General features: G+C 37.1%; 1 protein-coding gene and 1 pseudogene across 1 annotated transcript in view; one reads left to right on the top strand and one right to left on the bottom strand.

Annotated features, from left to right (window-relative positions):
• The window catches only part of PLCL1 (phospholipase C like 1 (inactive)), a 324,933-nt gene that overhangs the window by 113,294 nt on the left and 196,049 nt on the right, over positions 1-15,590 (top strand). The window lies entirely within an intron of this gene.
• On the bottom strand, positions 13,767-14,157 carry LOC144216426 (small ribosomal subunit protein eS25 pseudogene; annotated as a pseudogene).

A 15,590-nucleotide genomic window follows, 5' to 3' on the forward strand; every position in this document is an offset into this window, starting at 1 on the left:
GTCCTGTTCTGAAATATTTTGGCTTTCTGCCTTTTTGGCACATGGTAAATACTGCATTTCCCATCCCTTTAAAGTTTGGCATAGCCACATGTCTTGTGATGACCAATGAAATGAGAGGAAATAACTTATGTTCTTTCCTGGAGGAAGTTTTAGGAGCTGGTGTGAGATCTGTCAGATTTCCTTTTCCTGCTTTCCTGAGTGAGGAAATATGTGTCTATTTTCTGTATACCTCCTGCTTACCTAATTCTCTGAGAAACTATGAAGAACAGAGCTTCCCTCATGACCTTTATTAGACTTGCAGCATAGATGAGAAATAAACTTTTATTATGTTAAGTCACTAGAAGAAAAAATGTAAGTTCTTAAGTTAAATTGCTTAGGTTTGAATCTTGGCCACATAATTTACTAGTTTAATTATTGTAGGGAAGCTCTTTAACCTCTCCATATTTTAATTTCCTCATGTATAAAATGAGGATATTATAAGATCATTGTGATGACTAATTAAGATAATATATGCCATCCCTTGACACAAAGTTAATAACAACTGGGTTCTTGTTTATTCTTTGGCCTTTTTGGTTCTGTAATTCAAAATTTGTTATTGGTCTCTCAAATTATACTTTTGAATGTGATATATTAAGTACATTGCTGTTGAGAATAGTACAGCTATTCCATTAGGGTAGTGTCCTAGAGACAGCCGTTCAACTGATTCTCTCAGAATGCTCCCTGGGAGGCTCGTTTGTGTCATTGTTCCTGTTAGTGCTTTTTATGTTGAGTGGTTTGTGAAACATGAGGAAAACGGATAGCATACTCTATTTTTTAATTTTATTTTTTTATAATTTATTGTCAGGTTGGTTTCCATATAACACCCAGTGCTCATCCCAACAAGTGCCCTCCTCCATGCCCATCACCCCCCTTCCCCTCTCCCCCAAACCCATCAGTCCTCAGTTTGTTTCAGCTTTTCAAGAGTCTCTCATGGTTTTCCTCCCTTTCTCTCCCCCACTATTTTTTCCCCTTCTTCTCCCCCATGGTCCTCTGTGAAGTTTCTTCTGTTCCACTTATAAGTGAAAACATATGGTATCTGTCCTTCTCTGCCTGACTTATTTCGCTCAGCATAAAACCCTCGAGTTCCATCCATGTTGCTACAAATAGCCAGATTTCATTCTTTCTCATTGCCATGTAGTATTCAATTGTATAGATGAACCACATCTTCTGGATCCATTCATCAGCTGATGGACATTTAGACTCTGTCCATGATTTGGCTATTGTTGAAAGTGCTGCTATGAACACCGGGGTACATGTGTCCCTATGCATCAGCACTCCTGTATCCCTTGGGTAAATTCCTAGCAGTACTATTGCTGGGTCCTAGGGGAGTTCTATTGTTAATTTTTTGAGGAATCTCCACACTGTTTTGGATAGCATACTCTAGAATGAGGTGCTGCATCAGTGACAGGCCGAGGACAGTCCACCAGAGGAATACTGAGATTTCTTTCTTGGAATTGGAAATTATCACTATTTTTCTAGCTCCTGAAGCAGTATCCTTATCTTTTTAAAAATTATTATTAACCAAATGGCTGCTTCACTTTCTTGTAACATTTCTGCTAACTAATTGAAATCAATGAAATGATTATAAGGTAGAGAAAATATACAATAAAATATGATAAAGTATCTAAAGTTGCTCACATAGCTTATGCATGTTCAAATTATTATAGTTATTATGGGGGCGCCTGGGTGGCTTAGTCGGTTAAGCGTCCGACTTTCGCTTAGGTCATGATCTCGTGGTTCGTGGGTTTGAGCCCCGTGTCGGGCTCTGTGCTGACTGCCAGCTCAGAGCCTGGAGCCTGTTTCAGTCTGTGACTCCCTCTCTCTCTGACCCTCCCCTGCTCACGCTGTCTCTCTCTCCTGGAAATAAATAAAAAAAAATAAAAAAAAACACAAAAAAACCCATATAGTTATTATGGACAGTATATAATATCAAAAGATACACCTGCTATGGTCTTGTGTCCTCTGGAAGAATATATACATCTATATATTGTATATATAAGTTGACATATTTTCTATAAATTTCTTACAGTCGTTTTCCAAAAGTGGAAGAATATCCAGCATTATCTGTAAGCCAATCTAATGTTCATTGCAAACCAAAGCATGTAAACCCTTTGTATTTTGATTTATGAGCAGTTTAATTTCCCAGCTTAATGAAAAAGGATATAGAAATGAAATTGACGTTGTATTTTCTCCTTTAGTATCTAGTGATAATATTTCTTCTGAAAAGTTGGCTTACATTGAATAATAGCAAGTACCATAGTCCATTTGGGCTTCTCTAAGAGACTACCATAAACTAGGTGTTTACAAACAACAGTAATTTTCTTCTCACAGTTCTGTAAGCTAAGAAGTCCAAGATCAAGGTGTCAACAGATTTGGCATATGGTGAAAGGTAGATTCCTGGTTCATAGAAGACTGTCTTCTTGCTATGACCTCACAGGACAAAGGGAGAGGGAGCTCTTTGGGGCTTCTTTTATAAAGGCAGTTGTCCCATTCATGAGGATTCTGTCTTAATTGCCTCTCAAAGGCATCTTCTACAAATACTGTCACATTGGGTGTCAGGTTGCAACATATGAATTTTAGGGCACACTCAGATTATGTTAAGCATCTGTCATTTGTTGAGTGTTAAAAGGGCATGGAACCCATGACAGACAAAAATAAGAGATATCTTTATTAATCGGGGTCCTTTTCACATTTGGGGGGTGAAAAGCTTTTAGATGTGGTAAGAATGTATGCCTTGATTATCAATATTGGCATGCAGAAAATGTACTCATCTTTAGTCCTTACAGATGTAAGCTTCTAATAAAGGCAATTAATTAAACAGGTAAAAGTTGAAAATAAAAATATAAGTAAAATTTTAATGAATACGCAAGTATTCCTTTAGCTTATGCTCAGAGAAACATACCTATACTTCCCAACCAGATCTCTCCATTTTTGTCACTTAATTTTTATGCATGCTCTACTCTTCTTCCCACTTGTGTACTTTTGATTGATGCAATGCACTTCTTTGGGTTTAAGGGCTAATAGGAATTGTTTATCTTTTCCAAAATATCAACTGACCTCTCTGGCCCACTGATCTTTCTCAGAATTTCTACAAATATTGTAGTTGATATTTTATAATCTAACAATTATGCAATCTTGCATTATTATCTTTATATTTTATGTTTCTGTATTTTTTCCCTTTGCATTTGGGCTGTGTTATTTTTTATTTATTTTTTATTTTTTTATTTCTAGGAGAGAGAGAGACAGCATGAGCAGGGGAGGGTCAAAGAGAGGGAGATACAGGCTCTGAAATAGGCTCCAGGCTCCGAGCTGGCAGTCAGCACAGTTGGGCTGTGTTATTTAAGGAGCACAGCCTCTATATAGAATTCTGGGCACTGATAGAGATATCAAGTGCAGGATAATGGATAGTTTCTTAAATGCTGGGAAATTGAAAGCAGTTATATTACAATGCACAAAAATCTTTTCACCTGGAATCTTCATTGGTATTGACAGTGAGGGAAGTTCTGATATATTCATCCTTAGATTTATTTTTGGTTGTGGTAAATTCTAATAACAACAACAATAAGAGTAGCAGCTAAAATTTATATAGTGCTTACTTGGCCATGCAATATGTGAAATATGTTACATATATCACTCTGTTTAGTCCTCAGAAAAACTCCATGAACAATACTATTATTGTCAACATTTCACAGACAAGGAAACTGAGGCACAGAGGTCTTATGCTCTTTATTGAAGGTACCATAGGGCTGGGACTGATTCCAGAGCCATACTGCCATGCACTGTGCTGACCTGGCAATCACCATGGGGCAGGTGGGAACACAGTTACACATGCTTTTCATTTTGTGGGTTATAAGTAGAAAAATATTCATATCCTGAGGACTTAAGTGGTTGACTGAAAATTCTGAGCACTTACAAATTAAACATTTAGGGTTTCCATAATAATTTGTGATGATCTAGAATTGAACATAGAATAAAGAGAAGGGAATATCAAATTCTAGCTCTAGTTTTCCTACCAATTTGTTTAATAAATTAGGGCAGTAGGCCATCCTGAGATGAACATAAAATAGCTATTTTTAACATGGAAAAGTGGCTTATAAGTAAAAAGATTAAGAATCTCTCTTGACTTTTCCTGATAGACTTTTGTGAATAGTGATATAATTCTTAATAATCTTAATAATTCATAAAAAATGAATTTATGAATATACTGGCTAGAAAATTATGAACAATACATGCAGTTTCCCACACTGAAAACATTTAAGCATTTAGAAAAAAATCTGCAAATATGTGAGTGATAAAGTACAAAATATAAAATAAAGTTTTCAGCATTGTGAAGGATTTGTTTATATGGTATAAAAGTATGTTGGGGGACGTTTTAAAAATCATTTGGCTAAAAACATCAGTTAGCTTGAATTTTGGGTGTGATAGCTAAATTCTAGGCAGTGGATTGCTTAATTAGTCATTGGTGTTCAGCTTCTGGGAAGAAACTTCTTCCCAACTAAATACAGTAGACTCTTGGCTTTCCCAGATTTAAAACTTTCAGTTTCCAGGGGCGCCTGGGTGGCTTAGTCTGTTAAGCGTCCGACTTTCGCTGAGGTCATGATCTCGCGGTTCGTGGGTTCAGGCCCCACATCGGGCTCTGTGCTGACTGCCAGCTCAGAGCCTGGAGCCTGTTTCAGTCTGTGACTCCCTCTCTCTCTGACCCTCCCCTGCTCACGCTGTCTCTCTCTCTCTCCTAGAAATAAATAAGACATTTAAAAAAATTATAAAAAAAATAAATAAAATTTTCAGTTTCCAGTATTTGGGGATGGACCTTAAGGTCAGCAATGCTTTGATTTATAATTCTGTCCAATTGTAAATATGACATTGAGAATGCAAGGCTAGTGTGTTGGAGCCACTCACAGCCAAGGACAGTCTGTAGCCACATCTTCTAAGTATGTATTTTGCAGAGGAAATCATATACTCTTTTGGTAACTACAAAAGCCTGAGGACATCCATCACTAATGTTAGTGGTCTACTAGTTCTACTTCAGTTATAATTTTTTCCATTCACTCATTCACTCACTTACTCATTCACTTTCTCCCTCACCCACTCACTGAGACCTCCTCTGTGCCCGCCATACCTCCAGCCAAACCTTTCCTAGACCTTTGCCATTATCTCTTCTCATTTTGATTTCTCTTCTAACCAATGGCCTGATTTTTTTGCTCAGTCTCAAATGCTCTAAAATATAATATTTAAAGTTGTTTCTTTCATAAGCACATACATTTTCTTTTCTTCGGTATTCCACTTTCTGAATCAAAGTCAATCTTATTTTGAAGGTCATCTTTCATTGTATTCAAACTGTGTTGTCTGCCAGTTATGGCTTTTGGGTTGTCTTTGCTTTCTCTCTCTCATATATATATATATATTTTAATGTTTATTTACTTTAAGGGAGAGAGAGAGCGAGCGAGCATGAGCACGGGAGGGGCAGAGAGAGAGGGGAAGACACAGAATCTGAAGCAGGCTCCAGGCTCTGAGCTGTCAGCACAAGGCCCAACGCAGAGCTTGAACCCAGAACTGTGAGATCATGACCTGAGCTGAGGTCTGACGCATAACTGACTGAGCCACCCGGGCGCCCCGCTTTCTCTTTCATCTTCATTAATCCTGTTTTCTCTTTAATCTTTATGGATCTTATTTGCCACTTTACAACATATGTGAGCTTCCTGTTCACAGTATGTCCACAAATAATTTTTCAAACTTCTGTGGAAATTTTGTGATCTATTTTAACCTCTAAAGAGCACATGGGGTAAACAATATGAGAACGGGAGTGCTATGGAGTCCCCAAACAACCCTTGTGGGAGAGGTCAGAATTGCCTTCAGATTCTATGACGAAAACTCAGGAATAAGTGGTGACATCTGAACAGAGAACATCAGGCCATGTCAAGCATAGGCTGAACCCACTTCTGGATCTTACACTGCCATTTTACCTTTCATAAACAAAATAACAGATTTCTGTTTTCTGATCCTAGTTTCTTCTTTTAGGATCTTTCCCTGTTAACGTTCATCTCTTTGTGTAATGTTTCCCAAATGTCAGTTATTCACAGCCATGTATTTTGTTTTAAGCTTTCAAACTCAAATTATAATTAACTTGATAACTTTAAAAAATTTGTCTAACCTAAATATATTGATATGAAGTTTCTCTTTCTAATATTACCATAAATAAACTCACAATCAGTTGCCATAAACATAAATGAGATGAAAAGACAACACTCTTTTGGCGTGTCTGGGTGGCTCAGTCAGTTAAGCCTCTGGCTTAATTTTAGCTCAGGTCACGATCTCATGGTTTGTGAGATTGAGCCCTACATCGGGCTCTGCGCTGACAGAGAGGAGCCTGCTTGGGATTCTCTCTCTTCCTCTTTCTCTGTCCCTCCCCCACTCACACTCTTGAGCTTGCTCTCAAAATAAATAAATAAATATTTTTTAAAAACCCAGTCTTTTTGTATATTCTAGTATTGGCCTGTGCACTTGCTAAACCTGAGCTTATTCTCTTTTTATTTTGGAGAGGGAGAGCAGAAAGTGTCTGGTTATCAGTTGCTATAAAATAATTCACCTCAAATTTAGTGGCTTAAAGTAACATTTTATTACTACCTCTCATGGTTTTGTGGGTTGACTTGGGTCATCTGATTGTTCTCACTTCATGATCTCTCATGCGATTTCAGTCAGCAGCTGGGAGAAGAGTTATCTAAAGGTTTCATTGGGTGGGATGTCAAGATGACTCTCTCTCGTTCAGCTGGGCAATAGAAGTCTCTTTGCTGAGACTTCTTCCGGGACTGTTTACTGTAGTGCATGCCCATTGCTTCTTCATGTGGTATGTCTTTCTCACACATGGCAGTTGGGTTCCAACAATAAGTGTTCAAAGAGGTCTAGGTGGACACTATGGGAGATTTTTATGACCTAACCTCTGAAGTCTCATAACACCTTAGTTACTTTCTATTGGTTAAGAAGTCACTAAGGCCAGTCCAGATTCAAGGAGAATGTCAAATCATTTTAAATTTATCACAGCTTCTATTAGAGTGGTGTTAAAAACTGGCACCAAACTTGGATGTTCTCCATGCTGTAATCAGCACTGAAAGTGAATTGAAATGGGAATGACACTCTCCCTATGTAATTCAATGTTATGTAATTCTGACTCTATTCATCACCTAAACTCACCTTGGTGCTGCCAATGGCAGTGAGTCCCTCCCCAGTGTATTCACCTTCTCTGTGTCTCTTGCCTTTGAGATTTTAAGTATTAATTTGCTGCTATGTCCTCATGTTCTCAATCTGAGGGTAACCTTCTGCCTTTCGTTAATGCTAGTAATACAAAGAAGATAGAAGGCCGAAAGGAGCATTGTAATGAACAAAATTAGATTTTTTGAGGCAAACACCCAGATATTATGTAAATCAACTTAGAGAGCGTCTTTACAAAAATTCTGTAGAAATGGCTACACTGGTTTCTAGATTTAGAAACCTCTCTGGCTCAAAAAACAAACAAACAAACAAACCTCTCTGGCTCTTTAGGAAGGACTACTTGAGAGGAGAGCTCCTCAGTAGGCTTCATGAGTCAGACTACTACTAATTCAAATGTGTGTGGGTGAAATATTAATATTTTTCCTCAGGGGATAGGTGGTGTGGTTCTGTTTTTCTAAGATGAAATAATTTGAGTAACAAGATCTGTGTGTATTAAGGAAAAATTTTAAAAATTTAAGGTTATACAGTTTGTTGGGAATAATAACCCTAATAAATACTTATAATCAGCATTAATTAATTATAGCAAACTATTATGAAAATTGATAAATAAATAAGGTATAGTTTTTTTTTGTTTTTAGGAAAAGCACATAAGAGAACTTATGTTTTTTGAGAAACGCACAAGTTATTAGGCTTAAATTTGGAACAAAAGGTAATTCATACCACTTAATAGTATAAAATTTTTTTGAATTGGTGTATTGCTCTATATCTACATCTAGTTATTCTGTGCATGTACTTCAACCAAAGGTATACAGTTTCAGAAACTTGCTTTCATACAAGTGTCAGTTTTTCCTTTAGCATTGCTCAATAAACATGCTGAATGATATATTAGTTCATTTTGAACAAGCAATTTTTTCTAATTTACATTGTCATTCAGCAAGATGTCTTAACTGTCAAGATCGACTCTCCTGGGCTCTGTACTCAATGGCATTAAACAAGTAAGTGTTTATTTGGTATTAGGTCCTAACTGTAAAGAGCTCTTTAGGGCTTTCAGGCAGCTTTGATATAAAAATTCTCTCTTGACTCCATTAGATTTTTAAAGAAGCAAGATAGTAGCCAATTCTTGAGATATTTTTTAGGTAAATATTTGAGGTGCTCTGATTGGAATCCATGCTAACATTATTGTCACTGCGACAGTTTTTAGTTCTGAAGTTTTTTGACATGGGTTAGTTTTTAAAAGTTGTTAAGCAATGATAGGGAACTCTCTTTCTTTCTTTCAAATTACTCAAGATCCCACAGTTTGAAAAGGATTTATGAGAACAATATGATGAAGTGTTAATAATGGAAATGTATCTTTGAACTTTCTGTTGTGTATATGTGTTTGTTAAATAACTGATGAGTCACTGTCTCTACTTTTGCTTGATTTCAAGATTAAATTCATTCATAAACATATTCATAGAATTGTTAATAACTTAGATGTTACAACAGTGAATGAAAGAAAGGATCCACATTTATGTACACATCTGGGCACAACAATGTAAAAATAAATATGCCTAGAAAGATGTCTGAAGAAAACATACCAGCATGTCAATAATCTTAATATACTTAATTAATATGTTTATATGCTATTTTTTCCCTTTAGTGATGTTTTTTCTTTACGTTCTTGTGTAATTTTAACTTTTTTGGAATGAGAATGTTTTAGCATGGGCAAGTGTCAAATAACTAAATGAGATACTGTGATCACTAATGTTTATTCTTTAGCTTGTTAGTTTCAAAATTATGTTCGTGAATAAATAATTAAAGAAAAAGTTTCTAGGTCAGTCATGTTCTGGCTTCATCTGTGCCATTGTGACATTTTTTACACACACTTCCCCCCTTTAAGTTTTATACATTTATGTCAGTGGTCTTATAAACACTCCCGGGGAAATAGCCCCACCCTCTAGTTGATGAAGCAGTATTTTCCTCTACTGGTGTGTGCAGATGCTTCCCCTCTTTCACTCTTCCTCTGTGGCCAGGAAGGCTTTCATTTTTCACTTGGATATGATGCAGCTCTGTTGTTAGCAGATCAGCAGGAGTGTCCTGGCCTGTTTCTGTGACTCACAGTGACTCATTGGGATCCTCAGCAAAAACCCCTTCCCTTACTCTTGTCAGTTTTCAGGAGCTTCAGAAGGTCAGGCAGAAGGGATGTGAGTGATTGAAGGATATTTTATAGGAATAATTGAAGGGTGAGCATTATATATTTTTTTAATTAAAAAATTTTTTTAAGTTTATTTATTTATTTTGAGAGAGACAGAGACAGCATGAGTGGGAGAGAGATAGAGAGAAGATCCCAGGCAGACTCCATGCTGCCAGTTTAGAGCCCAATGTAGGACTCAAACTCACAAAACCGCAAGAGCATGACCTGAGCCAAAACTAAAAGTCATATGCTTAACCAACTAAGCCACCCAAATGCCCCTTATATACTTTGATTCTGGAGTAGAGGTTGGGAAAGCTATGCATTTGGATTCTGGGCAGATGCAAATTCTCATGAATAACCCTGGAAAAGGTAAAAACAATGGTAGGTAATCAGCAAAATAAATGGTACAGAAGACTTTTTCCTTGTACTTCTTCCATCTTTGTTTCTCATTCTTTGACTTGTCTCATCTCTAATCCTTTATCGTGTGTGGCTAGGGAATAATGGAAAAAAGAGAAAACAATATACTTAACACCAATCCATTTATTGAATTAAACCTATTGCCTAAAGATGTTCTGTTGCTATTTTTGTCCTGTAGTAAACATGTCTCGTTGAGTAAGAGAGAAGAAAAAGTTATTCCCAGGGGCTGACTATGCATGGAAGAGTATGCAGTAATTTGTGCAAATGACTATTAATAATAGAAATTCCAGAGTAAAGAAAAATTCATTACTACTACTTTAGGTAAAAGCAGTAAAAGTTATTGAAATTACTTCAAAATGGAATATGTGTTACTTGGGTTATTAAGCAGATTATGCCTTTATAAGAGAAGATAATGGTTTTTTAGCATATAAGACTTACCACATATCCCAATCTCCCATTTTAGAGAATTCTCTCTTAAAAGTTTTTTTGAATATTTATTCATTTCTGAGAGACAAAGAGAGACAGAGCTTGAGTGGGGGAGAGGAAGAGAGAGAGGGAGGGAGACATAGAATCTGAAGCAGGCTCCAGGTTCTGAGCTGTCAGCACAGAGCCAAAGTGGAGCTCAAATTCACAGACCACAAGATCATGACCTGAGCCTAAGTTTGAGGCTTAAATGACTGAGCCACACAGGTGCCCCTCAACCTCCCATTTTAAATGTTTTATTTATGTATTTATGTATTTATATATGTATTTATTTATTTATTTATTTATTTATTTTTACAAATAGTTTATTGTCAAATTAGTTTCCACATAACACCCAGTGCTCTTCCCCACAAGTGCCTTCCTCCATGCCCACCCCNCCTCCCATTTTAAAGAGATACCTTTGAAGATATCAGTCAAGGAGAATCTTCAATTACTACATTGCCTCAAGAAACCATACAATTCTGGTTGTTAGAAACACTACTCCAAGAGATGTGTTCTTTACAAAATAGAACCCATGCAAACGATATGGCTGAACTAACCCTCAGGTGTTTCGCAGTTGAGCTGTTTAATGCCGTATCTTGAAAAAAAAAGGTTTGGATTCTTTTACCTATGGCTGTGTGAAAATTAAGGGGTTAAAAATAAAATGAAATAACTGAGCCTTTTATTTTTGTTCCTAATAGTTTATTGCATAAAGAGACTTTATTTTCCTACCATACCTTATTTGGTACTTTTCATTTCCTTGTATGCTTAGGAAAACTGATGTATGTTCATAGATCTTTAGTTCATTGATTTGTATCAAACAGCTGCTTGTATCAGTGGCCAGGCCTGCTGAGCTACAAAGTACAAACATTGAAATTTCTTAACGCTAATCCAGTAGGTACATTGTCTCCTCCATAATTTTTATAGAACCATTTTGCACTACTGGGACACATCTTGAGGGCAATGTTTACAGTTTTATTATTTTCATTTGTAACTCACAAAAGTTCTTACATAGGGAGAAGGATGAGCAGAGTTCTTCAAAGTTTGTCAAAGTTTTTCATTCTATCTGGAAAGGGTTTATTTGGTTTATTATATCTTCTTTCATCTCCTTTTCAATAAAATGGTCTGCCAACTTATGTAGAAAGTTACTCAATGACATTCATGCTTTACTATGAATCGAAGCTCTGGGAGAGCAGAGGCTATGGACATCAGGGTTATGGGGGGCATGATGGCTGGAGATTGGTAGGGAAAGTAGGTGAGGGGTTTGGGCCAAGTCACAAGTCACATTCTGTGCTTGCTCTCTAAAATTTCACATGGATAAATTCTGGCTGGAATGAAAACAAAGGGCACATTGAGAGGTAAATGAAAGAGTGAGGTCTCTCAGAAGGTAAGAGAGACTAGGCAGGCAGTGTCTATTGCCAGCAGCCATGGCAGCTATGGCCAAGCTCTCTAGTCCCTATAAAAGATCAGGCCTGTGGAAATCATTCTCATTATATACTTCCCTGTTGCCTCACTCACTGCAGAGCAGCAGTCTGGAATAGTTGCTATAATTTATACTACTCAGAAGATAAAAAATTATCTGGGACTAGAATTATAGGGGACTTCACTGTTGCTGTTGACAGCAACTTACAGGGCTGGTCCTTAATTACACTACTAATTTCTCCACCCAAATTCTACCCATTCTTTTCCCTTTCATGGCAGAAGCTACCAGTTCTTTCTCACAAATGGTCCTGGTGGGGTTTCTGTCTTCCTGTTCAGAGATGGTCTTATTGAGTATGATTTCAGAAGTATTAGAATGGTCTTTTTGCCCTCCTCCAACTAACCTACCAACAAACCAACTCACTGACCAATATTTCCACCATGGAAACCTTTATTCGCAGGTTTAAAACCACTGTGAAGTATAAATGACTATGGTAAAAGTCTTTCTTGACTGTTTCTATTACTACCAGTTCAGTTGACTAAGATGGGAAATGAAGATAAAGGTGTTTAGCGAAGTTACTGAAACGAGAGGGCTATGGTCATTTTACATGTATATTCCCACTTTTGTTTAGGGCTAGACTATTAAATATTTTTCATGGATCAGAACTATACTATTTTAGAATGAATTCTCTTGAATGGTGAGTGAGTAAGATACATGTGACTAAAGAATCCAAAAAATTTCCAAGTTCTTTGTTTTAGGTCTGGGACCCTCTCCGTACTTTCTCTCCTGTGGCCATCACTACTCGTATTGATTGCAGAGCCCTTTCTCAGTTCCCCATTACACACACTCACAGTGTGATGAGATGTCACTAGTTTCCATGCTCTGGTCCCAAGGAAGGGGGTCGTACTGAGAACTTGGGTATTTATTTCCTTTAGCTTGTGACCGTTTAGGAACTGTTATGCTGAGACATCTCTACCATGCTGGACACATTCTCCATTTCTAGATATTTTTACTTTCTTGATAACTCACTATTGTGTGTATATGTGTGTGCAGAAAGGTGAGATGTTGGCATCTAAATATTGCAGAGATTGTTTGGATAAAACATTTTAGAAATAAACTTTAAACAGAATTTTGAAAACATGCATAAACTATACACAATTACAATGAAAGACTAAATAGAAATCAGTCAAAGGTTTGATATAAGGATTAAAGAATTTATTAAAGTCAATTAACCCCAGAAAGAAAAGGCCATAAGATAAAACCAATGAAAGGTCAAAAGAATTATGGTTTTTCTTTGTGGAGAAAGGATTGACCTGGTGCCTTATACCGTTTCCTAAATATTTAGGATGGTATCTGGATGGCTGTGTTTGTTTTGTGCTTTGTACTTGGGATGGGTTGGGCAAAGATCTCAATGCTAATGATGAATAGAAAAGTACTTTCAAATCACTTTTGAAAAACTTATTTGAACTTCAGACTCATCCCTTCAACTCTGATTTGACAGCTTCATGTTTATGTCTCACAGACATCTCAAATTGTACATGTTTAAATTCTTGATCTTCCCCTAGAAATATGCTTCTCTTCTGGTCTTCATGAGTAAATAATGTCTTTATCTTCTTATGACCTTGGGAGCCATCTTTGATGATTCCGTCTACATTTAGTGCATCATTAATTCACTTTGATTTCACTTTCAAAGTGTACTTTTTCTACAAAGTTTTTATTTAAATTCCAGTTAGTTAACCTACAGTATAATATTAGTTTTGGGTGTACAATATAGTGATTTAAGACTTTCATACAACATCTGGTGCTCATCATAACATGTGCACTCCTTAATCCGCATCACCTATGTAACCCATCTCCCCAAAATATACCTTTACTCCACCAATTTCCCAACTCTACCTCCATTGCCACTACTAGTCCAAGCCACCAACTACTGAGCCTGGACTTCTGCAGTAACCTCCTAACTGATTTTATAACTTCCATGTTTTTCTTTTTCTTTTTTTGATTTAATGAGGTTTGTATTTTTCAAAATGTATAGTTTGTGGGATCTGTTCATGCATCTTCACTAGTAGCTGGGATATCTCCACCGTTGGTGTTTTTGGTGTAAATTACTTGAGCTCTGTGCTTTGAAACCAGTTTAGTAAGTCTTCTACTAAGGAGCTCCTGAAGAGCTGCCCTGGCCAGGGAACCTTGACTTTTCAGTCTCTGAGAGACTGGGATTATAAGCTTATAGTTAAAGTTATAGTTAAGTTATAGAACTTCCTTACAGACTTTGTCATATGTCGCTTTGTCAAACAAGACCAGATTATTAAGCTTGTCCTGAACTTTGACTTTGGACCACTTCTCTTTTTTTGGCCTTGCCCTCAGATTTTTTAACTGGGTCTTTGTCTTTTTTGTCTGGCTTTCTGGTATCTTTCTTCTTCTTCTTGTCCTTGGGTGGCATTGTGAAGGTTGGAGAGCAGTGGCCACCACTGCAGCCTCACTGAAATGTCAGACACAAAAAACATAACTTCCGTGTTTTTTTTTTCTTCAAACTCTTCTTCACACAATGGTTAGAATATGGTACAAGTCATGCCATTGTAATGTGGTATCCCCAAAATAGAGTGTTTTAGCAAAGGTAGACATTTAATTCTCTCCTAAATTAATATTTAATCTGGGTGGGAGTTTTCAGCTAATGGACTGTTTTACTATCATTAAAACATTGTTTCTATTTTGGGCCACAGACTCCACTTGTTACCATTTCCTACTGGTAGGTAGGAGGGAAAGGGGCAGGGGAGCACATACCTTGTTTTTTTAGGGAGATTTCCTGGAAGCTTGGAGAGTTTAAAAAACTTCCTGAAGGTCACACAGCTATTTGATGGCAAATGTATAGTGGCTGCATTTTAAATTAACATTGAACCTGTTAAAATTCATATTTTGAAATAATTATGTAAAGTTTTCAATGATGTAGAGTATGGCAGTATGAACAGTGAAAAGATAAACAGAAATAAGAATATTTGAAAACCCTATGTGTGGATGATAGGAAACAAATAAGGAAAAAATATTCACCTTCCACTGATGGTGTTAGAAACAGGTGAGAAAAAGAGTTTCTCTTGTGGGAGTTCTTAACTGCATAGAGCAAAGCCCTCAATAAAATGAAAAACTTATTCTTCTATTCCATATCTTGGTTATATTCACTAAATAGCTTTAGTAGGAAGGTATTACAAAGTGTAAGCAGCTGCCCTCTCAAGCTAATATCAAGTAGAGAACAGGTGAAGTCAGACTTCAGGTTACCTAAAGCCATGGCACTAGCCCTGGATGCTGATCCCTGACGACATCCATGCCTGTGAAATCAGAATTCTGGGGATGGGTCCTGCATTAGTTTGCTAGGATTGCTGTAACAAAGCATTGCCATGTAAGTGGCTCATGATTATTTGTTTATTTTCTACAACTTATTTCTCATGATTCTGGAGGCTAAAAGTCAGAGATCAAGGTGTCTGAGGGCTAGTTGCTTCTGAGGCCTCTCCTCTGGGCTTGTAGATGGTAATCCTTTCCTCCCTGTTCCTTCACATGATCTTCTCTCTGTACTGGTCTATATCCTAATTTCTCCTTCACTTTCTTCCCTCTTCTTATAAGGATTAGGGCCCATCCTGGTGGCCTCATTTCACCTCTTTAAACAACCCGTCTGCAAGTACATTCACATTCTGAAGATCTAGGTATAGGACTTCAACATATGAATTTTGGTAGGACACAATTCAGCTCATAACAGGACCAAAGAGTCACTGTTTTTAACCTTGGCCCCAAGTGCTTCCAATATGCAGCCAAATTTGAGAGTCCATGTCCTGTGTAGGGTTCTCAAACCCAGCTCCATTAGAATCACCTGAGTAGCTTTAAAAA

Source organism: Crocuta crocuta, unplaced genomic scaffold, assembly GCF_008692635.1.
Source record: "Crocuta crocuta isolate KB4526 unplaced genomic scaffold, BGI_CrCroc_1.0 scaffold564, whole genome shotgun sequence".
Lineage (NCBI taxonomy): Eukaryota > Metazoa > Chordata > Mammalia > Carnivora > Hyaenidae > Crocuta > Crocuta crocuta.